We start from the raw sequence: 26,495 nt of genomic DNA on the forward strand, positions 1-26,495 counted from the left end.
AAGGGGGTGGCCATGGGCACCCGCATGGGCCCCAGCTATGCCTGCCTCTTTGTAGGTTACGTGGAACAGTCCCTCTTCCGCACCTACACAGGCCCCAAACCCCACCTCTTCCTCCAGTACATTGATGACTGTATCGGCGCCGCCTCTTGCTCCCCAGAGGAGCTCGAACAGTTCATCCACTTCACCAACACCTTCCACCCCAACCTTCAGTTCACCTGGGCCATCTCCAGCACATCCCTCACCTTCCTGGACCTCTCAGTCTCCATCTCAGGCAACCAGCTTGTAACTGATGTCCATTTCAAGCCCACCGACTCCCACAGCTACCTAGAATACACCTCCTCCCACCCACCCTCCTGCAAAAATTCCATCCCCTATTCCCAATTCCTCCGCCTCCGCCGCATCTGCTCCCACGATAAGACATTCCACTCCCGCACATCCCAGATGTCCAAGTTCTTTAAGGACCGCAACTTTCCCCCCACGGTGATCGAGAACGCCCTTGACCGCGTCTCCCGCATTTCTCGCGACACATCCCTCACACCCCGCCCCCGCCACAACCGCCCCAAGAGGATTCCCCTCGTTCTCACACACCACCCTACCAACCTCCGGATACAACGCATTATCCTCCGACACTTCCGCCATTTACAATCCGACCCCACCACCCAAGACATTTTTCCATCCCCTCCCCTGTCTGCTTTCCGGAGAGACCACTCTCTCCGTGACTCCCTTGTTCGCTCCACACTGCCCTCCAACCCCACCACACCCGGCACCTTCCCCTGCAACCGCAGGAAATGCTACACTTGTCCCCACACCTCCTCCCTCACCCCCATCCCAGGCCCCAAGATGACATTCCACATCAAGCAGAGGTTCACCTGCACATCTGCCAATGTGGTATACTGCATCCACTGTACCCGGTGCGGCTTCCTCTACATTGGGGAAACCAAGCGGAGGCTTGGGGACCGCTTTGCAGACCACCTCCGCTCAGTTCGCAAAAAACAACTGCACCTCCCAGTCGCAAACCATTTCCACTCCCCCTCCCATTCTCTTGATGACATGTCCATCATGGGCCTCCTGCACTGCCACAATGATGCCACCCGAAGGTTGCAGGAACAGCAACTCATATTCCGCCTGGGAACCCTGCAGCCATATGGTATCAATGTGGACTTCACCAGTTTCAAAATCTCCCCTTCCCCTACTGCATCCCTCAACCAGCCCAGTTCGTCCCCTCCCCCCACTGCACCACACAACCAGCCCAGCTCTTCCCCCCCACCCACTGCATCCCAAAACCAGTCCAACGTGTCTCTGCCTCCCTAACCGGTTCTTCCTCTCACCCATCCCTTCCTCCCACCCCAAGCCGCACCCCCATCTACCTACTAACCTCATCCCACCTCCTTGACCTGTCCGTCTTCCCTGGACTGACCTATCCCCTCCCTACCTCCCCACCTACACTCTCTCCACCTATCTTCTTTACTCTCCATCTTCGGTCCGCCTCCCCCTCTCTCCCTATTTATTCCAGTTCCCTCCCCCCATCCCCCTCTCTGATGAAGGGTCTAGGCCCGAAACGTCAGCTTTTGTGCTCCTGAGATGCTGCTTGGCCTGCTGTGTTCGTCCAGCCTCACATTTTATTATCTTGGTGCTGCATAGTTCTTGCCTAATCGCATTGTAATTCCCCCTCCCCCAATTAAATACTTTCCCATACCGCCTGCTCCTGTCCCTCTTCATAACTATAGTAAAAGCCAGGGAGTTGTAATCACTATGGTATATGAGTAAGAAGAGTTTAGAGGGATATGGACAAAATGCTGGCAAATGGGACTAGATTAATTTAGCATATCTGGGGTTGGCATGGACGAGTTGGACACAAAGGGTCTGTTCCTGTGCTGTCCAACTCTCTTACTCTGTTACTGTATAACAATGACAATTGGTCCCCACCCTTCCTAACCTGTCTGTAGCTATTGGTGTGGTTGACCAAACTAACCTTCCCCAACTTTGCCTTTCCATTTAGTGGCACTGCACATGCCTTGTCTGTTTTTAACTATCTTTCCAGAACTGCAGAATCACGTGCACTGGCTTCCCTTCCTGCTCCTGCACATCTATCTCTGCCTTTCCACGGACCTATCTTTAGTGATGCCCTATTTTTAACTTACTTGCTGTTCCTTGGAAAAAATATTCAAAAACAATATCAAGTTCCACACGTGCGCTGATAGCACCCAGCTCCACCTAACTACCACCTCTCTAGGTGTCTCCGCTGTCTCTGGCTTGTTAGTCATTCAGTACTACATGACCAGACAATTCCTTCAATCAAATATTGGGAAAACTGAAGCATTTGTTCCAGTTTACATCATAGACCTTGTTCCCTAGCCACTGATTTCACCCGTCTCCCAGATTGTTTGCTGCCATAGTGTTCTATTTGACATCAAAATGAGTTTGTAGTTGCTTTTCTGTGCTGTCACTAAGATTTCACATTTCCAACTCCATATTAGTCCCAGACCCTATCCTAGGATCAGCTCATCTGCCGCTGAAACCTGCATTCATGTCTTTGTTACTTCTATGGTTGCATATTCCAATAACACCAGACCAGCTTCATCCATTAATATAAGCCTATCCAAAATTCTCCTGCCTGTATCCAAACTCACGCCATTTCATTCACCCGTCAACTCATTAGCCATGGCTAATTGATGTTTGATTTTAAAATTTTTGTCCCTGCTTCCAAATTCATCCATGGTCTTGCCATCCCTATTTTGTAACCTTTCCCACAATCTTCTGAGATGTGACACAAAGGGTAGAAGTGCGTGGAACGCATTGCCAGAGGAGGTGGTGGAAACAGACACATTAGCAGCATTCAAGAAGAACCTGGATGAATACACGAATAGGAAGGGAATAGAGGGATATGGATCCTGTAAGTGAAGACAGTTTTAGCATGGAAGAGCATAATGTGTTGGCGCAGGCTTGAAGGGTCGAAGGGCCTGTTTCTGTGCTGTATTATTCTTTGCTCTTTTAATGCTGTGCTCAATAGGTTCTATCCTCTTGGGCATCCCCAACTATAGTACTCCACCATTGATAGTTCTCCATCTCTCTCCCTTCAAGGCCATCACAAACCAAATTTGTACTTATTTTAGAAACAAAAACAGCAGTAGTTGGAAAAGCTCAGCAGGTCTGGCAGTATCTGTGATGAGTAATCAGAGTTAACGTTTCGAGTCCAGTGACCCTTCCTCAGAACCTTCCTCTGATGTCTCTTTGCAGATGCTGCCAGACCAGCTAAGCTTTTCCAGCAACTTCTGTTGCTGTTTCTGATTTACAGCCTCCACAGTTCTTTCAGTTTTTGTTTTGTATTTATTTTATCCTAATATCACCTTGTGTGGCTTAGTGTCAAATTTTGTTCAGTCATGCTCCGGTGAAGTATAGTGGAATGTGTTATTACACTAAGGGGATATATAAATGCAGCTTGTTGCTTTAGAGTTGTTGCTTGAAGGAACAGTGTCAGAAACAATTCCTGTGCTGTTCTATTGCTGTGGGATTTTTTACGTCCAGTTGTGAGGACAAGGCAAGGCCCTGGTTTAATTTTTCATCTAAAAGCTAAAAACTGAAATTTTGATACCACTGTGGATAGTGTCAGATGAACCATCATGTGATGGCTTTCAACTGCTGGTACGTGAATGAAACCTTTTTCCAGAAAGCCAAAGTTAATTTATTTCAAACATGATCCAACAAGACACTTCAGTGCAGAATGCTCAGGTGACTACTCTTTTTTCTTTGTGTGCATTTAAAAAATACAATCTAAGAGCCGAACAGTTGTTAGCTTCTGATGCTGCTGAGGTAATCAAAAAATGGAAATGTTATTTTCTCTTGTGTGTTCGTTCCCTGCTCCTGCAGAAATGTGATATGTAAGCAGGGATTATGGAGAAATGACATCTTAAGATGCGAAGCGGGGTTGGTGGGGGTGAGTACCCAGCAGTTTGCATTCATTTAAAAATATTTGAAAATTAGAACATTTATTGGAACCTTGTAGCTAAGCTAGTTAAGGCACTATGGCTCTGTATTGTAGAATATTGATCTACTCATGACATCCAGCTCTACATTAGCAGTCCCTCTGTCGACCCTTCCACTGCCTCTGTGTTGTTGAAATGTTTATCTGCCAACTTTCCTCCATTTAGTTATTAGAAAGAGTGAATTCATTGTCTCTGGTCCCTGCCACAAACTCCTTAGCTCCTTCTGGCCGCTGATTCCAACTCCCCTCTCCTCTAAACTACTGTCTCAGGCTGAACCAGACTGTTAGCATCCCACGTGACAGGTGAGATTCTCACCTCATACCACTCCATGTCAAAGACCACCTACTTCTACCTCCATGATAAGCATCAGTTGTCACGTTTCACAGCCCATCTGCTGCTATAAGTTACTTTTACTTGCTTCTTTCACCTCTAGACTTGAGCATTCTAACACTCCCCTGGCTGACTTCCAATTTCTCAAAGCTTAAGCCTATCCAAAACTCTGTTCCTCTTATCCTAACTCATGCTTGTTTAATGATTAACCCAGTATTCACTGGACCTGTATTGATTCAGCCCACCATGGCTTGATTTCAAAGTTGCCATTGCTGTGTACAAATTCCTCCCCAACCTACTTTTCTATCTCTCTAACCTACCCGACTTATAATTCTGTATTCTTCCAGCTCTAGCCTGTCAGGAGCATTCCATTTTTCCCATTTCCTTTGCCATTTCATTGTTGGCCATATTTTCAGCTTTGGATTTCTCTTAGTAAGCCTCTTCATCTTTCTTCCTTTTACATGATCTTTAAAACATATCTCCTTGACCAACCTTTCGGCATCCTTTTCTGATATCAGCATCCTCAGCTCAGTATCATTTATCATCTAACAATGTTTCTGCGAAGCACATCGGGACATTGTGTTGTATACATACACGTTGCTATTACTTCTCTTCAAACCTTATCTCACAGCACATTTCTTTGCTACAGGAAGGGGGAATTGCAGGTGGAGCAAGGTCCAGCAGCGTGCAGTGAGAGAACTGAAAAGAGAGGGGAAATATCAGAATACATCACTAAAGATAAGAATGTGATCTATGCAGAAAAGGCTGATATGTGGAACCAGGAACCTTTCAGACAGATGGGAGGGCATCTGACTCTGACCTGGCTTGCTGTGCTCATTTAGGCAGCTGAATTGCCCAGCAAGCTGCAAGTTGTCAGCTCCAGTAGATTCTGTTTCTCTGCTTCTCCCCTGTCGACCAGTCAACTACCCAAGCTCTGATAAATCTCTGTCTAAATCATCAATCAACTGAATTGTTATTTTGGCATGACTGTACTGTCGCTAACGTTTGAAAATAATTTTGCAGGTGTTATTGCTCCTATTCAGTGATGGTATCAGCTGATTTTGAAAAACAAATATGTCAAATTGAAGATGGTCTCAAAACTAATTGCTATATTCAGCTGGAGAATTCAGCAGTATTGAAAGTTGTGTGTGTCTGTATTGCAAAGTTGCTTGGAATAGCAAGTTGTTTTTAAAAAAGCTTCTTTAAACTGCTGAATAAAAACCATTGCTTTCATTGTTAACTTTATCGTTTAGCAGAGAAGGACAGAGTTGTTCAAATTGTATGCAATGTATTTCAGTAGTACGCAACAGAAATTTTGAAACTGTACATGGAACCTGTAAAAGATAAAGGAGTTGCCATTTTGGAGTGAGGCATTTTATTCTAAAACTCTTCCTCTTCTGGTGCCAGTTCCACTCCAAGCTTCAGCTTCCTATTCAACAACATTACCCTGGACAGTGAATCCCTACCAGCTGTTCAACAACATGTGACATCACATAAAGTGGATCGCATCCCACTCTCACCTGGAGGTCACCAATGAACAACCAGGAGAAAGAACACAAGTTGTTTTTTTCCCTTCCATCGCGATACTGATTGGAGCAGATCAATTTTCCCCAAAATCAAGTACCTAAGGATGGGACAAAGATGGCCCCTGGAGTTCTTTTCTAGCCTGAGTGGCTCGGAGACATTTATTGTACTTCAGTCATTGGGAAAGAACTTTCATATAAAGCCAAAAGTACATTAGAAATAGGAGCAAGATTAAGCCGTATAATCTCTCTATACTGCTCTACCTTTGATTAAGAAAGTGGCTGATCCTCAATCTCAAATCCACTTTCCTGCCATATCCCCATATCCCTGATGCACAGGGTCAAAAAAATCTGTAGAGCCCTATTGTAAGTATACTCATGGTGCCTGTTGAGACTAAAAAATAAAAAAAAACAAATTTACCAAATTACCCCAGTGAAAAAACCAATGGACAAGCCAGAATCAACATAAATTAAATTTGAATCAACAGCACATTAACAGACAATGTAAGGTATAAATTACACATGAAATGGAAGAACAAGAAAGATAGATCTCATGAACTTCATGAGCAGCCTACTTAACATACATGCAACACTGATTTCTGCTGTAAAGTTCTTCAAAACACTGAAACTCATTGGGGCAGAATTTTAACTCCCTTTTGTCTGAAAATTTAACCTCTAATCCTCAGTCAACAGCATCACCTAACTGGCTTGAATTCCATAGATATGGTTTTCACCAACATGCCACCAGCCTGCAGAACCTCCTCAACTTTCCACTGCATGATCCTGATGACTTGAATCCGCTAATTTTATCATTCACAAACAGAAACAGCTGCAACTGTGTAATTGCCAATCCTCAGCTCTTGGATCCAGCTTCTGTCTTCTTCAGCATGTCTGTACTGCACTACAGAGACCTTTGTGCTCAAATGACTCTGTGTGTCTTTATCTGCTTTCAGCCAATTCCAGATTCCCCAGAATTGTGAAGCTTTTGTTTCCATTTCAGCGAGGGCCTGTTTATAAAAGTACAAGATTTAAAACCAGGTGATCCATCATACTCAATAACTGAGCATCCGTCAGCATGGATGAGACCATAGAGCCGTACAGCACAGAAACAGACCCTTTGGCAAAACTTGTCTGGGCTTACCAGACATCCCAATCTGACCTCACCCCATTTGCCGGCATTTGGCCTGTCCCTCTGAGCCCTTTTTATTCAAATGCCCATTCAGATGCCTTTTAAATATTTTCATTGTAGTTGCCACGTCCTCTGGCAGCTCATTCCATACACGCACCACCCTCCGCATGAAAAGGTTATTTCAGGTCTTTTTTAAGTCTTTCCCCTCTCACTATAAATCCAAGCCCTCTAGTTTTGGGCTCCCCCAATCTACGAAAAAGGCCATGACTACTCACTCTATCAATTCACCTCATGATTTTATAAACCTCTATAAGGTCACCTCTCAACCTCCAATGCTCCAGGGAAAAAAGCGCCAGCCTATTTAGCCTCTCCCTATAGCTCAAACCCTCCAGCCCCAGCAACTTCCTTGTAAATGTTCTCTGCACCCTCTCAAGTTTAACAACACTATTTGTATGGAAGGGTGACTAGAATTGTGTGTGTATTCTAAAAGTGGCCACACCACTGTCCCGTACAGCTGCAACATGATGTCCCAACTCTGAGACTCTATGTTGTTCGGCCAAAGGGTCTATTTCTATTTTGTATGACTCTACAATCTTGCAAGTGAAGAAGATTCTCATCTAAGTCAGAAATGCTTGAGCCCTTAAATTGGTACAATGAGCATTCCCTACCGCCTCCACCACCCGACCCCCCCCCCCCACACACACACACACACACACACACACACACACACACACACACACTTCAGCACACACACACACACACACACACACACACACACTTCAGCACACACACACACTTCAGCACACACACACACACACACACACACACACACACTTCAGCACACACACACACACACACACACACACACACACACACACACACACACACACTTCAGTTCTTGTTGCAGAGGAAACTTTCAGCAACTACCTTGTCAAGTTCACTGAACATTTTGAATGCTGAGTCAGTGTGGTTGGATAATGATCATTCACAGTTTGGGCCAATGTACAAAGAACAGTCCCTTGGTTATGGTATCAGAGGGCATTGATTTTAAGAGGAGAGGAGATATGAAGTTTGTCATGAAGTAAGGCTCTGTCTCAATTAAAACAATTATTTGGATTATGTTGAGATAACACAATGTGGAGCTGAAGGAACACAGCTGGCCAGGCAGCATCAGAGGAGCAGGAAAGCTGATGTTTCGGGTCGGGACCCTTCTTCTATTTGGATTATGTTGCAAATTTAACAGAATAAAGCATTCCAAGGCACTTCACACATAAAATTGGACACGAAGCCACATAAAGAGATCTTGGGACAGGTAGCAAGGAGTTAGACCCTAAGACATAGGAGTGGAAGTAAGGCCATTTGGCCCATCAAGCCCACTCCGCCATTTAAATCATGGCTGATGAGCATTTCAACTCCACTTCCCTGCACTCTTCCCATAGTCCTTGATTCCTTGTGAAATCAAGAATTTGCCGATCTCTGCCTTGAAGGCATCTAACGTCCCAGCCTCCACTGTGCTCCGTGGCAATGAATTCCACAGGCCCACCACTCTCTGGCTGAAGAAATGTCATCTCATTTCATTAAAGAGAATGACCAAAACATCCAAATTATAAAGAACATCTTAAAGGGAGAGAAACCAATATGTTTAGGGAGGAAATTCTAGAGCCAGGATGGTTAAGAAGGCATTCAGCTCGCTTTCCTGCATTGCACAGCCCTTTGAGTATTGGGTTCGGACATCATGTTGAAGTTGTACAGGACATTGGTGAGGCCTGAACTGGATTACTGTGTTCAGTTCTGACCGCCCTGCTGTAGTAGGGATATTGTTAAACTTGAGAGACTTAACAGGATGTTGCCGGGAATGGAGGGCTTGAGTTATACAAGTAGGCTGGATAGGCTAGGACTTACTTCACTGGACTGTAGAAGGTTGAGGAGTGACTTTATGGAGGTTGATAAAATCATGAGAAGCGTAGACAAAGTGAATGACAAAGCTTTTCTCCCTAGGGTGGGGGCCTTGAAAACTAGGGTGTATATTTTTAAGGTGGGAGGAGAAAGTTCTAAAAAGGACATGAGGGGCAGCTTTTCACACTGAGTGCATGAGTGTGGAGCAAACTTCCTGAGGAAGTGGTGGATATGGGCACAGTTACTCTTTCTAAAAGACATTTAGATCAGTAAATGAATAAGAAAGGTTTGGAGCGATATGGGCCAGGAGCAGACAGGTGAGACTAGCTAAGTTTGGGATTATATTCAGCATGGACTGCATGGACTGAAGTGTCTGCTTCCATGCTGTATGACTGTATGACCTTGTTGCAGTATTATATTGTTGAGGTGTTTAAGATGATTAAAGAAGTTGATGAGTTAAACATTAGAGAGCCACTCTTTCCTCTAATACCAAAGCCCAGAACAAAGTGGGCATAAAATTAGAGCCAGGCCTTTTGGGATGGCATCAGAAAGTAGTTTTTACATGAAGGGTAATGGAAATCTGGAATCCTCTCTTCAGAAAGCTTTTGAGGCTGAGATCAGTTGAAAATTTCAGAACAGAGTTTGATGGATTTTTATTAGGCAAGGGTGTTAAGGGATGTAGAACTGGTGTGAGTATATAGAGTTAAAGTGTTTAATTGAATGACAAAATAGACTTCAGGGCCTGAACAACATTTTCTATTCCTATGTTATATATCATAGAAAATCAGCGGGATAGTTCACCTTGACAATCCATATTCCTTTTTTTTTATTCCACTTGAATTTGCCCTGCATCACCTTAATAAGAATGGAGTTCTTGTATCTTTAAGCTAGTCTTCGATCTCCAGGGAAGTACCAGTGCGTTGCCAAGTAGTACACTCAGGGCTGATAGCGATGAACTGTTCTGGCAGCAGAAGAGAAACATTCATCAAAAGTGGTAACTGAAGAGGACAGAGACATCCCATTCCTATCATGTAAAATAAACAAGAGTAGTACCTGGCAGAAGCGCAAGGTCACCTTGTTCTGTTGAAACCCACACAACAAAACCAGAGGGGCACTAGCAGTACAACTGTGCGATGCAGACCCCATGCTGAAAATTACTTAATAAACTTAAGCCTAATATTTTTATTAAAGTCTTCAACTTCAATTTTCCTCAAATGTGGAACAGCTATGGAATGTAATTTTCTGCTTGTGCCTCTGTTATTAAGCTCCCCACTATCTTCACACACTCTGATGAATGGAAAGTTTATTTTAAATTAAAACAGAGTTTCTTATCTGCAGAGAAGAAAATTTGGATACCACTTTCAATTTTACTCTATAATTAGATTGAGGAGCTCCTCTCTCATCGGAGCTGTAAAAATTAAAATCTGATACAAAAGCACGTTCCAAACATCTTTGTGAATAGCAGACCTTTTTCCACAAAATGAGCCACCAACAAATAATACCTGTGTCATTGACATTTTTGTACTTGTAGGTCAAAGATATATCTTTTCTCTTTCAGAAAAAGGGTAATTTTATGTTTTGTAAAAGGCTTTGTGGAATTGGATTGAAATACTGAGGTTAAAAATGAATGCTGCAATATACAACCAAGTGTGAAGTCATGTTATTGCTTTCAAGGCTAGCTGTACCTTAGGGGATTACATTTCTATTTTGTATTGTTCGGTTAAAGTTTTGTTATTCATAGCTCAATCAGTTGTCTGGAGCGCTGCCGCTTGGTTTATTTAGTGTATTAGTATCAACAACCTAAAGGAAAATCACACTTAAGCCACAACTCTCTTTCTCATGTGAGGCTCTTAATTCTTCATCGCTCGCTGCAAACATCACCAGTGATGGACTTGTAACCATCTCACTGATGTGGAGCTCAAGGTGCTTTTTACCAAAGACGACCCAATTTTAAACACAATCTTTGTGGCCCTGTCTGTTTTTCCCAATTCAAGAAAAGGAAGAGCTTGCATTGATCATAGTGCCTTTAATAACCTCAAGACTTTCCACAGTGTTTTACAGCCGATAAAGTACTTTTTCAGAGGTGGATTAAGAAATGCAGTGACCAGTGTTTGCACAGCGCAATTCCACCTACAACGAGGTAAATAAACAGATAACCGTTTCAGCGATGGCTGTTTAAGGAATAATTGTTGTCCAGGGCAATGAAATTACTCTCCCAAGACCATTTCCTCGACATTGTAACGTCAGCCTACAATATATGCGCAAGTCTGTGAAAGTAGGATTTGGACTCAGGACTTTCTGATTGAAGTGAGTATGAGGCCCTTGAACCAAGGTTGAAACGTTGCTGAATGTTAGGTTCATGAAGTGCAAATATTTCACTGGCCCACCATTACACTTTTGAATTCAAGTGGCAGTCCAGTTGACTTTTTCTCTGATAGTTAATCCGTGGAGACTGACCAACCTCCATGCCTTGCTGAGGCACGTCTCTGTCAGAACGGTGTCTCAACATTAAGTGTCAGCCGGTTCTTGTAGGGGTTGTTGCAGTCAAGCCCAATACAGGCATAAGCCCTTTCCAACAATAGATAACTCTTCTGAATCCTTTTCAGTTTCGCCCCTCCTGGTCCAGAGGTGTGGAGCAAGACCTGAGCTGACAACTGCTGAGAACTGATGATCAAACAGTCACAGCAGATCAAACTTGCAGCTGCATCTGGCTCAGCCACTCACTCAATGAATTCACTGGGATATCAGGTCAGCATTAGAGTTTGTTGTAAAGCCGTACCATGGATCCAACTTCATCCACAGAATATTTATCATCCTCATTGCTTGGGGTGCTTTCAAAAACTCAGTTTGCCCTGAAAAAACTGTGAGAGCAGTGTTTTTGAGCAGTACTACTGTACTAAGCTGACACAGTGTGGAGCTGGAGGGACACAGCAGGCCAGGCAGCATCAGAGGAGCAGGAAACCTGATGTTTTGGGTCGGGACCCTCCTACAGAAATGGTGGGAGATGGGAAGGGAGCTCTGAAATAAATAGAGAGGGGTGTGGGGCTGGGGAAGATAAGTGGCATGGTGCTAGGTAAGAAGGTGATAGGTGAGGACTGTACTAAAGCTGTGTTTCTGACCAAAGTATCTTCATAGAACCCCTGCGCTGTGGAAGCAGGCCATTTAGCCCTTTGAGTCCACACTGAACTTCCACAGAGCATTCCACCCAGACCCTCCCTCCTGCCCTCCTCCTGTAACCCTGCATTTCCCATGGCTAATCCACCGAGCCTCCATGTCCCTGGATACTATGGGGTAATTTAGCATGGCCAGTTCACCCGAACCTGCACCACTTTGGAATGTTGGAGGAGACCAGAGCACCCAAAGGAAATCCATGAGGACACGGGGAGAATGTGCAAATTCCACACAGACAGTCATTGAGGCTGGAAGCAAACCCCGGTCCCTGGCGCTGTGAGGCAGCAGCCGTTGTGTTTGGGTATATGTGATTTCTGGCTCTGTAGATTGTCAAAAGGCAGAAATGGCTTTTAGTAGGATGATGTGCTCTTCTGTTAGATGTGGGCGATCGGGGCGAATTGGAATGTTGCTGGAGACTATGTCTGCAGGGAGTGTGTTTGAGTGTGAACCCTTTAGGACTGCATGGATGTGTGGTAGTTGGTGTGGCAGTTAGAGGCAATGAGGAGTTTACAAGAATAAGTGTGATGAATGGCAGATTCAGGAAGGTGAAAAAAAAACACAGATATAGTCAAGTAGATGATTGACTGCTAGGAAAGGTAGGAGAGGTAGCCAGGTAGTGCAGGAGTCTCCTGTAGCTATCCCCATCTCTGACAGCTATGCTGTTTAGATACTGTAAGGAGAATGGCCTCTCAGGGGTGTATAACACTGACAGCCATGACTGGCTGTATTGTAATGAGAGGTATGTCTGCTACCAAGCAATTGACTGTAATGGGGACTGTCTGGCCTGGGCACAGACAGACATTTCTGTGGTGGTCAGCAAAACATCAGGATGGTGTGTGCCTCCCTGGTGCCAGGATCAAGGATGTGTCTGAGAGCGTGCAAAATATTCTCAAAGGGAGAGTGATGAGCAGGAAGTCCTTGTGCACACTGCTACTAATGACATAGGTAGAGAAGAGAGATGAGATTCGGCAGAGGGAATATAGGAAACTAGCCAGGCGGTTAAAAACTAGGCCCTTGAGGGTAATAATACCTGCACTACTAACAGTGCCACAGACTAGTGAGAGTAGGAATAGGAGGATAGCGCAAATGAATGTGTGGCTGAGGAGCTGGTGCATGAAATGTGTGATTGCACATGAATGTTGCCTGAATTGGAGAGTTTCAATTACAGGGAGAGGATGAATAGTCTGGGGCTTTTGTCCCTGGAGTGTTGGAGGTTGAGGGGTGACCTTGTGGAGGATTATAAAATCATGAGGGGCATGATAGGCTGAATGACCAAGGTATTTTCCTAGGGTTGAAGCATCCAAAACAAGAGGGCATAGGTTTAAGGTGAGAGAGGAAAGACTTAAAAAGGATCTGAGGGGCAACCTTTTCATGCAGAGGGTGGTATATCTTTGGAATGAGCTGCCAGAGGAAGCGATTGGGACGGGTAGAATTACAACTTTCAAAAGGCATCTGAATGGTATATGAATAGGAAGGGTTCAGAGGGATATGGGCCAAATGCTGGCAAATGGGACTAGGTCATATTGGGCTATCTGGTTGGCACAGGCGAGTTGGACCAAAGGGTCTGTTTCTGTGTTGTATGACTCTATGACTACTGATGTGTCCTTTAGCTCCCATTCTTGACTTGTATTAAATTCCTTCTTTCAACTGTTAAATTCTGATTACATAATTGGGGAATGCTACCTGAAAGGAGTTAGTGAATCTGACAGTGTGAGGGAACTCAGTTATGACTGCAACTCAAATGTTAATTTGGCTTCTTCTCGTTCAGCCTCGTGTAACAGCAAAAGGATATTTATGCACTGAAAAGGGTGCAGATCAACATGACTCATCTTCAACCTAGACGCAATGAATTGTAAGGGAAGATTGCATTCTGGAAGGGAGATGCTTGACGGACAAGCTCATCAAAGTATATTATTCTGAATGGTATAGCAAAATTTAACCCAAGTATTTATTTCAAGGTATGACAAAGCATTAAGACCAGATGAGACAAAACTGGAAGTATTTAATAGTTATAGAAATTAAAGAATAATCAATGATTGGAATAATGTTTATGGCAATGTAGTCAAAAAACAACTGGATAATTTGTAGGGAAGGTGAGGCTACTGGAGGAATAAAGTTTGATAACCATAGTCTGTTATAAATCAAAAGTTTTAATAACCTGGCGGGTATTTCTCCCAGCTATATCTCCTAAGAGTGTTGAATTTTGTTAATACCTAGTTCAGTGAACTCTGGCATCCCCATTAATTGCATGGCTACCTGATGGTGTGAAGCTCATAGTTGATCTCAATCCTATCCTCTCCTACAGCCTGTACACCATATAGTGGTGTGGGGCTGAGAAAGGCTGTGGGATTTCGTCCTTGCTCAACCTAGGCTAATTGTAGCATCTCACTGCAGCCAAACTTGGCAAATTCAGTACAGACCATGAATCAAACCAGGAGCTCTCTGTTCTTACCCTCATACACCGCTCTGTTCTTACCCTCTACTCCCCTCCCTGCACCAGACTAGGCTTCCTTCTACCATCAAGTTCCAGTTCACCAGCCTCCATATTCAACAGATCAGCCATCATTTGCGTCACCAAACAAAATTTTTCTCTCCTCTCCTTTCAGTATTTCAAAGGGACTATTCCTTCTGTGTCAGCTGGATGTGCTTTTCAAATCATCCCTGATGCATATTGTAACTTCAACGCTAGCAATGGAGAAGCCTTTTTATCTCCTCTCCCTTCATCATCCAAGACCGGGCACTTTTTTTCACTGAGGGTGTTCTTGAGAATTTCTCAAGAGCAATATTTTGATTTTTGCAGTCCACATTCTGGTTTTCAAAGCCTATTTTTTTTTTAGAAACTTACAATACAGAAGGGGCCCTTTTCCCTATTTAAATCCCACTAACTCCTTTATTAGATGATGTTGTCACATAATGACTTGATATATAATTTGTTTTGAGGACAAGATATTTAAACTCTCACAAGCAGAATTAGAAAATCCATCAATATCCTGTTCAGTAATTTTAAGCTTTCCTAACTGCTAAGATAAAGTACTGCTGATGGTACATATGCCAAATAGACTGCAGTAGGTCAAGAAGACACTCACCACCACCTTCCTAAGGCCAACTAGTGGTGGGGAGAAAAAGTGAAGCCCACAACCCATGAATGAATTTTAAAAAATAAAATTTATCTCTCATTTTCTCACGCACGGCTTATTTTCTCATCTTCTCTCCTGAAGGCACTGACCCCTGCTGGACTATGGCTCTTCGGATGCTGACCATCCTTTCAGTGTCTCACCTACCCAGCAGGTTTCCACCCCTGAACTCAGGCAGTAAACGTGAGCAGGTCATTCAACCACAAGGGCTATCATAGCCTGACTCTGTCCTTGTCTGACATTCATGCACGCCTTCAAAAAGAATCAGCGGAGGGTTGCTCAGTGCAGGAGCTTTCTGATTCTTTTAATAACAGTAGCCTTGATGATATTTTGATGAGCTCTCCTAACTCATCTTTGACTTGAATCAAACCAGGAGCATTGCAGATATGTAAGATTCTGTACTGTGCAGGAAGATACATGTAGTGATGCTTTTGGAAACCTCGCACGTCATGTAATTGCTCAATTAACTATCTCATGCAAATGCAACGCTGTCTAACTTTGATGTGGAATGTTTGCACTGCTGTACATAAAATGCTGGCACTGCAGTGCTATGAGTTAGATGAAGGGAACGTGCCCATTAGGACAATCCCATGAAGGAAGCCAGTTTTAATTTAAAACCAGCATGATATTGCTCCTGTCTGGGGCCTGATCATCTGTGGCTAGCTGATAACATTTCACTTTTGGGCTAGAGGGTTGAAGGTTCAGGCCCTAGACAGAAAGACATGAGAACAAAGTCTGCAATAACACATCAGTTTAGTACTGAGATACTTATAAGAGGTGTTTGTCCAAGGTCTCCACTGCCCTCTCAAATGGTCAAAAATCATCCAAAAAGAATGCTCCAAGGTCATGAAAGATGCAATTTAAATGCTAGTATTTCTTTTAAGGGTGTAAGCATTTCATCTGACTTGTACTATTACTGCAGTGCTTAGACCCTACTTTGGAAGAGGGTGATTTAAACAGATATTTCCTGAGGTCAATTGGAGGGTAACCAGTGCAGAGTTTCTATAGATTGCCAGCAGCCTATAAATCCCCAGTCCGTTCCCTCAGGGACAGCCAGCTTATTAGATTCAGAGAGAACAGCATTAAAGGACAAGCTTTCTTTGTTTCAGTATTTTTGGCACTTTGAAGTGTAAAGTGTTGATTCGCAATGAACATACTGAGTTCTGTTCTTGAACCATTGCAGTCCATTTGGAGTAGGTGGACCCACAATGCTGTTAAGTCGGAAGTGGAAGTGAATATTTGCGAACATGGTGCCAATCGATTGAGCTACTAAATCCTGGATGATATCTGTCTTCTTAAATGTTGTTGGAGCTGCACTCATCAGGGCAAGTGAGGAGTATTCCATCACATTACTGACTTGTGTCATGTGAATGGTTGACATGTTCTGGTGGGGGTTTGGGGGGGGGGGGGGCGGGTGCAGAGGATGAGTTACTCACTATAGGATTCCTGGCTTGTGACCTGCTCTTGTAGCCACAATACATACATGGCTCGTCCAGTTCAGTTTTTGGTCAATTGTAACCTCCCATGGTGTTGTTAATGGAGCTATTCAATGATGATAATACCATTAAATGATGATGGTTCGATTCTCTCTTGATAAAGATGTTCGCTTATATGGGGAATATTTTGCTTGCCACTTAAATTTCCATAGCACTTTTCATGACCTCAGGATATCTCAAGGGTTTTGCAATCAATGAATTGCCTCAGAAGTGAAGTCGCTCCTGTAATGGAGAAAAACAACAGCCAACTTCCACAAATTACACTGTGTAAACAACTAGATAACTTCATAGAATCCTTACAATGTAGGATCAGGCCCAATGAGTCTACACTGCCCTCCGAAGCACATCCCACCTGCACCCAACCTTATCATTGTAACCCTGCATCCCCATGGCTAACCCACCTTGCCTGTACACCCCTGAACACTATGGGGCAATTTAGCATGGCCAATCTGCCTAACCCACCCATCTTTGGACTGTGGGAAGAAACTGGAGCACTTGGAGGAAACCCACGCAGACACAGGGGGAATGTGCAAACTCCACACAGACAGTTATCTGAGGCTGAAATCAAACCCAGCACCCTGTGAGACAGCAGTGCTAACTGCTGAGCCACTGTTCCACCCCCTAAAATTTGTTTTAGTACTGTTGGTTGACAGATGAGTGCAGGGCTCTAGATTTTCTTCAAAATAATTTCATGGAAAACTTTTAACTCTCACCTGAGAGGATAGACAAAACATTGGTTTAATACCTCATCCGAAAGGCACCTCTGACAACACAACATTCTCTCATTGTATCACTGAAGCCTAACCTGGGTCTTGAAATGAATCCACTACCTTCTGATTGAGAAGGAAGAGGCTACCCACTCAACAACAGATCAAAGAAAGATGATATAATTAAGTGTTTCAGATAATAAAATAAACCATATATTTTGACACCCACATAAATGAGTTTCTCATTGTAAAAAAGCCCAATTTTGACATGAATTAAACATAAAAATATGTCTATTGTTAATGAAACAAAAACATATCCCCACACACCACGCACACAAATGTATGCTAGGCCATGTCTAATTTATTCCATTTGTGAGGGATTCCTTCATAAGTCAAGTCACGACCTTGTCATTCATGAGTTATCCAGTCTCCCTGCTGAAATACAAGAGGCATTCCTTCCTTGCTATAGTCAGTGCCACTGGCCTTCAGTGACTGCGTAAATCAAATTCCATTTTTATTACGTGCAGTGCTCTCCAGTGTTTTGACATTCTCGATTCTGTCCTGTTTTATTGTAGGAATGCCAATCTGGCAGCTCTGACCAGGGCTTATAATTTAGATATGTTTGTGGCATTGACAAGTGAATAGTCTGATTATATCAATTCTGGAAAAAGCATGAATCTGTAGATTGCAACGATTTCATATCTACGGCCAACACCTAAACTACTTTATATGGTCATTAAGGTGAGATTTGTCAAAACTGGCTGATGCGTTCTCTATGCTACACCATCAGTCACACTTAAAAACTGGGCTGGGAAGCACATTTGGACAGCCACAAGTTGCTTAATAAAGGCAGGTCCTTTTTTTACGATATGTGCTTTTATATGTTGTATATGAAGTATAAGTAATGTTTTCCTCAAATATTTTCCCATACGCCTGATGAGACTGACTTCTACTTGGGTATAATTCCATCAGTGCTGACAGCCTTCCCATTCCTAGCTAAACCTTTGAAGCTGAACCTGGAATGTGCAAGTTGCCTGACTGTCTGTGGGGGCACTACAATCGACCTCTACTTTGTTTTTATCTGATGTCAGTGTTATGACTTGAGCTCTCTTTGTCAAGGCTGTCTGCTTCTGCCACCAGATTTCTTTTATACTCATTTGCGGTATGAGGACATCGCTAACTTGGCCAGCATTTATTGCCAATCCCTAATTGGCGGGAGAGCAGTTAAGAGTTAACCACATTGCTCAGGGTCTGGAGTCACGTGTAGACCAGACCAGGTAAGGATGGCAGTTTCCCTCTCTAAAGGACATTAGTGAACCAAATGGGTTTTTCCCCAACAATTGACAAAGAAGACATGCTCATCATTAGGCTCTTAATTCCATTTTTAAAAAAATTATGGAATTCAAATTCTACCATCGCAGGATTCAAACCCAGGATCCCAGAACTTTAGCTGGGTCTCTGAATTAACAGCCCAGCAATAATACTGCTAGGCCATCATCTCTCTCAGGAGGTATATGGGAACACAACAGACCAATTAAACCTTCCGGTCTGTTTCACCATTTTATAAGATCCTAGCTAATCTGTGACCCAATTCCATATGCACATCTTTGCCATTTCCCTTAACATGTTTGGATCACAAAAATCTGCCAGCCTCAGATTTAAAATTATTTAGTGCTGTTTGTGGAAGAGAGTTACAACTTTCTATGATCCCTTTGTGCGTAAAAGTTTTCTTAATTTCACTCCTGAAGGATCAGGCTCAAAAGCTCCAGTAGATGTTCTGACTCAATGATTCTGTTGATAGTATCAAGCTGCATAGAACTGATCTTTCGCCTCTGTAGTATTCTGTTTAGCTTTGGCCTCCTTACCTGGGGAAGGATGTTATGGAAGGTGTGCAATGAAGGTTTACTGGATTGATGGCATGATTGATTTTTGTTGAGAGACTGGAACAGTTAGAACTATATTCTCTGGAGTTTAGAAGTATGAGAGGAGATCTCACAATAAATCTATAAAAATCTAACAAGACTAAACAGGACAAATGCAGGAAAGATGTTCCCAATGACCAGGGAGGACAGTCCATGGGTCACATTCTAGGAATGGAGAGTAGGCTACTTAGCACTGAGATGAAAAATTTCTTCAACCAGAGAGTGTTGAGCTTGTGGAATTCTGTACCGCAGAAAGCACTTGAGGCCAAACTTTGAATGTTTTCAAGAAGGATTTAGATATAGTTCTTAGGGCTAAAGGCGTCAAAGGGCATCGCTGGTGAGGGTCAGCACAGTGGCTCACTGGTTAGCATTGCTGCCTCACAGGGACTGGGTTCAATTCTAGTCTCAATTGACTGTCTGTGTAGAACATAGAACATGGAACAGTATAGCACAGTACAAGCCCTTTGGCCCATGATGTTGCATCGAACTTTTACCCTAACCTTAAGGTCTGTCTAACCTCCACCCCTACCTTACACTATCATCCATATGCCTATCTTGTAGCCTTTTAAATGCCCCTAATGAGGCCGACTCCACTACCCTCTCCAGCAATGCATTCCATGCCCTGAAAACTCTCTGAGTAAAGAACCTACCTCTGACATCTCCCTGACATCTACCTTCTTTCACTTTAAAACTATGTCGCCTGGCAAAAGCTAACTCCGCCCGAGGAAACTGTCTCTGGCTGTCTACTCTATCTATACCTCTGATCATTTTGTACACCTTTGTCAAGTCATCCCTCATCCATCATCATTCTAAAGAGAAAAGCCCAAGCTCTCTCAACCTTTCCTCGTAAGACCTTCTCTCCATTCCAGGCAACATCCTGGTAAATCTCGTTTGCACCTTTTCTAACACTTGCACATCTTTTCTGTAATGAGGTGACCAGAACTGGACACAATACTCCAGATGTGGCTGAACCAGGGTTTTGTGTAGCTGGAGTATAACTTCACAGCTTTTGAACTCAATCCCCCTATTAATGAAAGCTAACACACCATGTGCCTTCTTAACAACTCTATCCACCTGCGTGACAGCTCTCAGGGAACTGTGGACATGAACCCCGAGATCCTGCTGCTCCTCCACAGTGCCAAGAATCTTTCCGTTAACCCTGTATTCTATTTTCAAGTTTGTCCTTCCAAAATGAATCACCTCACACTTTTCAGGGTTAAACTCCATTTGCCACTTTTCAGCCCAGCTCTGCATCCTATCAATGTCCCTGAGTAACCTAGAATAGCCCACTGCACTGTCCAAAACGCGACCCACCTTTGTATCATCCGAGAACTTGCTAATTCACCCTTTCATGCCTTTATCCAAATCATTTACAACAATCACAAATAGAAGAGAACCCAGAACAGATCCTTGTGGTACACCACTCGCAACTGAACACCATGTTGAATATTTTCTGTCCACTACCACCTTTGTCTTCTAAGGGCCAGCCAATTCTGAATCCAATCTGCCACATTTCCCCCTATCCCATGCTTCCTTACCTTCTGCATGAGCCTCCCATGGAGAACCTTATCAAAAGCCTTACTCAAATCCATATATATCACATCCACTGCTCTACCTTCATCCATGTGTTTGGTAAGTTTACATATTCTCCCCGTGTCTGCATGGGTTTGTTGTAGGTGCTCCAGTTTCTTCCCACTGTCCACAGATGTGCAGGTTCGCTGGATTGGCCATGCTAAATTGCCCACAGTGTCCAGGGATGTGTATATTCGGTGGATTAGCCATGAGAAATGTAAAGATAGGGGAGGGGGTGAGTCTGGGTGAGATGCTCGTCAGCGAGGCAGTGTGGACTTGTTGGGCCAAATGGCCTGTTTCCCTGTCGGGATTATGATGCAAGTTGGAACAGGGGAATGAGTTAGATGATTAGCCATAATCATATTGAATAGCAGAGTAGGTGCAAAGGGCTGAGTAGCTTATGTTTCTATGATAAAATTGGAGCATAGGTACTCATGAGATCAAATGGCCCTATTTGATTTGAGAGATTGATGGAAATAACATATCATTAGCCATTTGGGCAGCATGGAGAAATCTGTCATTGAAAGCAGGATCTTTACAGTGAAGACTACACATAACTTACATTGTTCCTCTGAACTCTGTTTCTGCCAAATGAATGTGTAATGCTTTTCATTAATGATCTACTCTCAATGAACCTGGTCTCTTGGAGGGAGGCTGTATCAGTGTTCATCCTGTCAAGATCATTGTTGATCACAGCTATCTCGCATTCGCTAATACTAGGGGCATAATCTCACCCAACCTCTTCTATTAGGCAGAAGATGCACAAGCGTAAACACACATACCAACAGATTCAAGAACAGCTTCTTCCCTGCTGTTATTAGACTTCTGAATGGACCTATCAAATTCTGAATTTAAATATTAACTTCACTCTGTGTGATCTTCTCTGTAGCTGTAACATTGTATTCCTCACTCTAATCTATTACCCTAATGCACTTTATGTGGGGGGATCTGCTTGTACTGCAGGCAAAACAAAATGTTTCACTGTACCAAGGTACATCTGACAATAAAAGATCAAAACAAATGAAAAGAAAATCCATAGTACATGAGCCTAATGGGGGTCTTACAGTACTTTAATAATGTCCCTACCTTTGAGCCAGGGGACCTGGATGCCAAGTCCCAGCTGCTCCAGAGGTATGAAATAACATGAATGAAAAGGTTGATTACAAAATGCCTACATGATCCTGATGTCCCAGCTGGCCAGTCAAGGAGCTTGTATCATTGTTTGTATGTTTTATTTGTTTGCCTGGTGTGATGGATTAAGTCCACTTGTTAAGCAGAAGTTTTTGCCTTTGGTAATGCTTTGAGACAGAGTATCCACGGCAGATCACCAGTTTATTTGTTGGGACAAGCTGCCTTAAGTGGTTGCTGACGAGTGGAACATGTTCCACCACGAGAGGTGATCTGTAGCACTCATTCTATACACCTGTCTAGTGGGACCACTCAGCTTCATAATATTGAGGCAGCATAATGGACCTCTATCAAAACTGCAGTCAATGGAAATCATTAGGGGGTGTGTTAATACCCTTTTTGGATTGGAGTCGTATCAAGCACAAAGCCCAACTCCTATACTCATGCACTGATTGACTTTCAATTCAGTTTCCCTCTTGATCATTTGCCAGTGATGTAAAACTATGGTCTTTGTAGTGATTGTCATGATGTCAGCCAGGTGGATCTGATAGAATATGACTTCCCTGACTGGGGCTGTTAACCTGGTCCAATCAGGGACCCATGCTGACAGATAGAAACAAGAGTGCCAGACATCCTGTTCACTCTGACAGCTGAGTCTGAGGGGGCTGGATCAGAGTCAAGGACATTCCATGTGTCAGTAAAGGGTGACTCGGTGATGGGATACTGGCCTCTGTGGAGTCATTCCGTCTTCAGATTTGGCCAATCACTAGAGATAGCAGATTTTCTCTGTTTACGCTGTTAAAATCTCTTATCTTGGAATCATTACTCTTTAGCTTTTCTGTTCCAAGAAGAATAGGCAATGTACCTCATTCTTGGTAACATCCGAACAAGCCCGTTCTGTTTCTTTTCTAAAGCCTTTACGTGTTTCCTTAAATGTACTACCCAGAACCATCCACAATACTCCAAACATATTTATGGCTGCTGAACAAGTTCAATGATGCTCCCTTCTAGGTCGAACGTAATTCTTCAAGGTAATGTTGGAATGTTTGCTAAGATCCTTCTCATACTCCTCAAAATCATCTTTGGTGTATTTTGCACCTGTGAGAATAAAGCTTAAATTCATCTGCTTCACGAATGACCTTCCCTCTATATCATAAGGTCAGAAGTGGGAATGTCCGCTGATGGCTGCACAGTGTTCAGCGCGACTCATCAGACGCTGAACAGTTCATGTCTATATGCAAAAAGACCTGGACAACATCAGGCTTCACCTGAGAAGTGGTAAGTAACATTCAGGATAAGTGCCAGGCAATGCACGTTTCCAGCAAGCAAGAATTTAACATCACCCCTTGATATTCACTGGCGTTACCATCCGCAAGATGCACTGCAGTAAGTCATCATGGCTTCTCCAATAGCACCTTCCAAACCAGCAATCTCTAACACTAATAAGAATACGGGTAGCAGATGCATAGGAATTCCTCCACTCCAAGTCACTCACTATCCTGACTTGGAATTATATATCACCATCCCTTCACTGTCGCTGTGTCATAATCCTGGAACTTCCTTCCAAACTGCAATATAGGTGTCCCTACAGTCCCGAGGACTGCAAAGGTTCAAGAAGGCAGCTCATCCTGCATCACTGGGGCAGTTAGAGATGGGCAATAGATGCTGACCTAGCCACATTCCATCAACAAATAAAATAAATCAATGTCAAGGTGTCAATGTAGATTAATTTGATTGTGTTTTTGTTCCGTATCAATTACGTTTGAGGTGTTTGGTACTGTTCATTTCGCTGGGAATTGTTTCTCTATGAACTCTGCATGGGATTTGGAAATGATTGACATTAAAAAACACAAAGAATTCTGTCATTGGGGATTTTATGGCATACTGAGCCAGTGACTGACATCAACTTTATTTTTACTACACAGAATCTACAGAACAGAGACAAATTATTCACTGTCATGAGCTTTAACCAGAGTTAAGAGTTCTGAGGAAACAGATACTTGGATTCAAGTTTTTTCCAGCATATGGACAAATCTGCAGTGTGATGAGCTGATAATGGGATCAAGAATGTAGAAAGAGAAAAAGTATTTGAGGAAACGCCAAATTCAGGAGAAGCAGTGGAAGAAATTAATATCCTTATTGTTTCTTTGAAGAATAGGATGGGAGATCTTTTTGCCAATTAATTACAGAGGTGAACTTTGCCCAGACCCCGAAAAGGGTTTCAGAGATACCCAAAGCAATTTATTTATCCAATATTGAAGAGTAAAATTCAAGAAGAAACATTGGGTCTCATTTTCCTCTGTTCTGTGACAAATTACAGGACAAATAGCAGATTACTCCTGTGGTGCCCCTATTTCTGAGCCAGGAGAGTAGGTTTAAGACTCATTTGTTGTGTGTGTGATAATATCTCTTAACAGTTTGTTTAGGAAATACCCAAAAAGGAAAATGTTTGCAGAACTGTTCAGAAAATTCAAAGGTGTGATGGGCGGAATGGCCTCCTATATTTAAGCACATTGTTTTGAAGCATCCTATTCCCAAAAGTAAATTTTCGGCAGCAAAATCAGAATATGGGAAAGCTAGCAGCCAATCAGGATGAATCTGAAACAATGATCCTTTAACATCTAACTAAGTTAGTAGCTAATTGAAGTAAATCTGCCAAAATGAATTAATCTACCAGAGGACTACAGGATTTTGGCAGAAAATCTCTGTTTACTCCTGAGGTACTTTGTTTCTGGTTGCATCAGCCCTGCCTTATGAAATGAATCAGCATCCTTTGACTGTTATTTGGTGCCTTCCCAGAGAAGAATGCTCAAATGGATCCTTTTCTGTCTTTAAGAAAGAATCGCACGCAGTATTGGATTAGATGAAAAAGCATTGATGATGTAGAACTTTACAAAATCAATATTTGTAGAAGAAAAGGCAGAACACTTCTTTTAATGTCAGCCGTGGTAGTGATAGCAAACTTGCCTTTGAGTCAGCAAGATGTAGGTTCAGGTCCCACTTCAGCAACTTGAACTCTGCAATAGCCTCGTGGTGGAGGAGCTGTTGTTTGGACAGAACATTAAACTAAGACTTAATTTGACTTCTCCTGGTGATTGTAAAGATTCACAGGCACTGTACTAATGGAGGGAAAGATTATTATCCTGGGTGACTCAATAGACATCACATACATAGATGATATGGCCCTTACTATGAGACCTTGCTGTGTGCTAATTGGATGCCATGTTTCCTACTTTAGTACAGTGTACTTCATTGTCTGTGAAGTGCTTTTAAGTATCTGATCTTATACAAGGTGCAGTTGAAATGCAAGTTCTGTCAAATTATAAATGATAGTCCCTTTAAAAATGAACCAGGACATGCTTCAGAGATAACAGAGAGCAGCAGATGCTCATTGGAACACATGTTCTGATCCAGGCAATCCTAGAGGGTTTTGTGGCGCAATGGTAGTGTTCCTACCTCTGAGCCAGGAGGACTGATTTCAGGCCCCACCTGCTCCAGTGGTGTGTAATAACATCTCTGAATACAAAATTAAAAACCTTCCCCCCTAGCCTTGTTGCAGTGGCCCTAGTGGATAATGCTTTATAATTGGTTTTAATTTGTAACACAGGTGACTTGATGAGGTGAAAAACATCCAGTATCGCGTTATAGATCCTGACCAAGGAAAAGGCTGGTTTTCCCCACTAAGGAAAGCTAATTCTCAGCCAGGGAGACTGTCTCTGGCTTCCTATATTTGTAAGTGTACAACTATCAGTGTAATAAATAATCTTTCCAACAGGTTCACCAACAAAATATTTACTTGCCTTTTTATAATCTGTCAAACTTTGACTGACTTGTTGTGCACTCTTCCGATTTTCTGGTACTCTGAGAATGCAGCAGTGAGACAGTGCTATAACACAGAAGTGATATCCCTTCCCTCTAACCTCAGTCAGGAGATTACAGTACTATCAAAACTGCAGAGCAATCCTAGTTCACTGAGCAATTCAGGAGGCAATGCCAGGAGTCGTGTCAGGCATACCTAACCGTAAGGTACCAATCTGGTGATGCTGCAGCTGCTGAAGCAACATGTGATTGATAAAGCTAATCAATTCCACAAGTAACAGATCAGATCAAAGCTCTGCATCACACCAATAATATCAGTGATATTTAGAAATTGCTGAACACGCTGTATATAGCAAAGGCCATGATTCCCAGAAATATTCTGACTGTAATAATGAATATTCATGCTTCAGAACTAGACCCGCATCTATCCAACACATGGTCTAATCACTAGGGATGTCCTGTCCTCTGAAATCAAGGTAAATTCAATGTAGTCATTGGCCATGCCTCAGTCTACTTACAATTATTGACAAAATAATACAATGTATCATTGACATTGTCGCCAAACAGCATTAATAACTTGCTCACCAGTGCTCAATTTGGGAACTACCAGGCTCATTGAGCTCGAGACGTTATGACAGTTCTGGATGTAAGTTTGCTCGCTGAGCTGGAAGGTTTGTTCCCAGAC

At 43.0% G+C, this 26,495-nt stretch overlaps 1 protein-coding gene and 1 long non-coding RNA gene across 3 annotated transcripts in view; both read left to right on the forward strand.

Annotated features, from left to right (window-relative positions):
• The window catches only part of LOC125460468 (MICOS complex subunit mic25-a-like), a 470,470-nt gene that overhangs the window by 294,620 nt on the left and 149,355 nt on the right, over nucleotides 1-26,495 (forward strand). The window lies entirely within an intron of this gene.
• LOC125460149 (uncharacterized) lies at nucleotides 3,646-5,615 on the forward strand. The gene is made up of 3 exons (XR_007249192.1): nucleotides 3,646-3,729; nucleotides 3,868-3,934; nucleotides 4,963-5,615. It is a non-coding gene; the product is annotated as an uncharacterized LOC125460149 (long non-coding RNA).

Source organism: Stegostoma tigrinum, chromosome 11 (genome assembly GCF_030684315.1).
Source record: "Stegostoma tigrinum isolate sSteTig4 chromosome 11, sSteTig4.hap1, whole genome shotgun sequence".
NCBI classification, from domain to species: domain Eukaryota; kingdom Metazoa; phylum Chordata; class Chondrichthyes; order Orectolobiformes; family Stegostomatidae; genus Stegostoma; species Stegostoma tigrinum.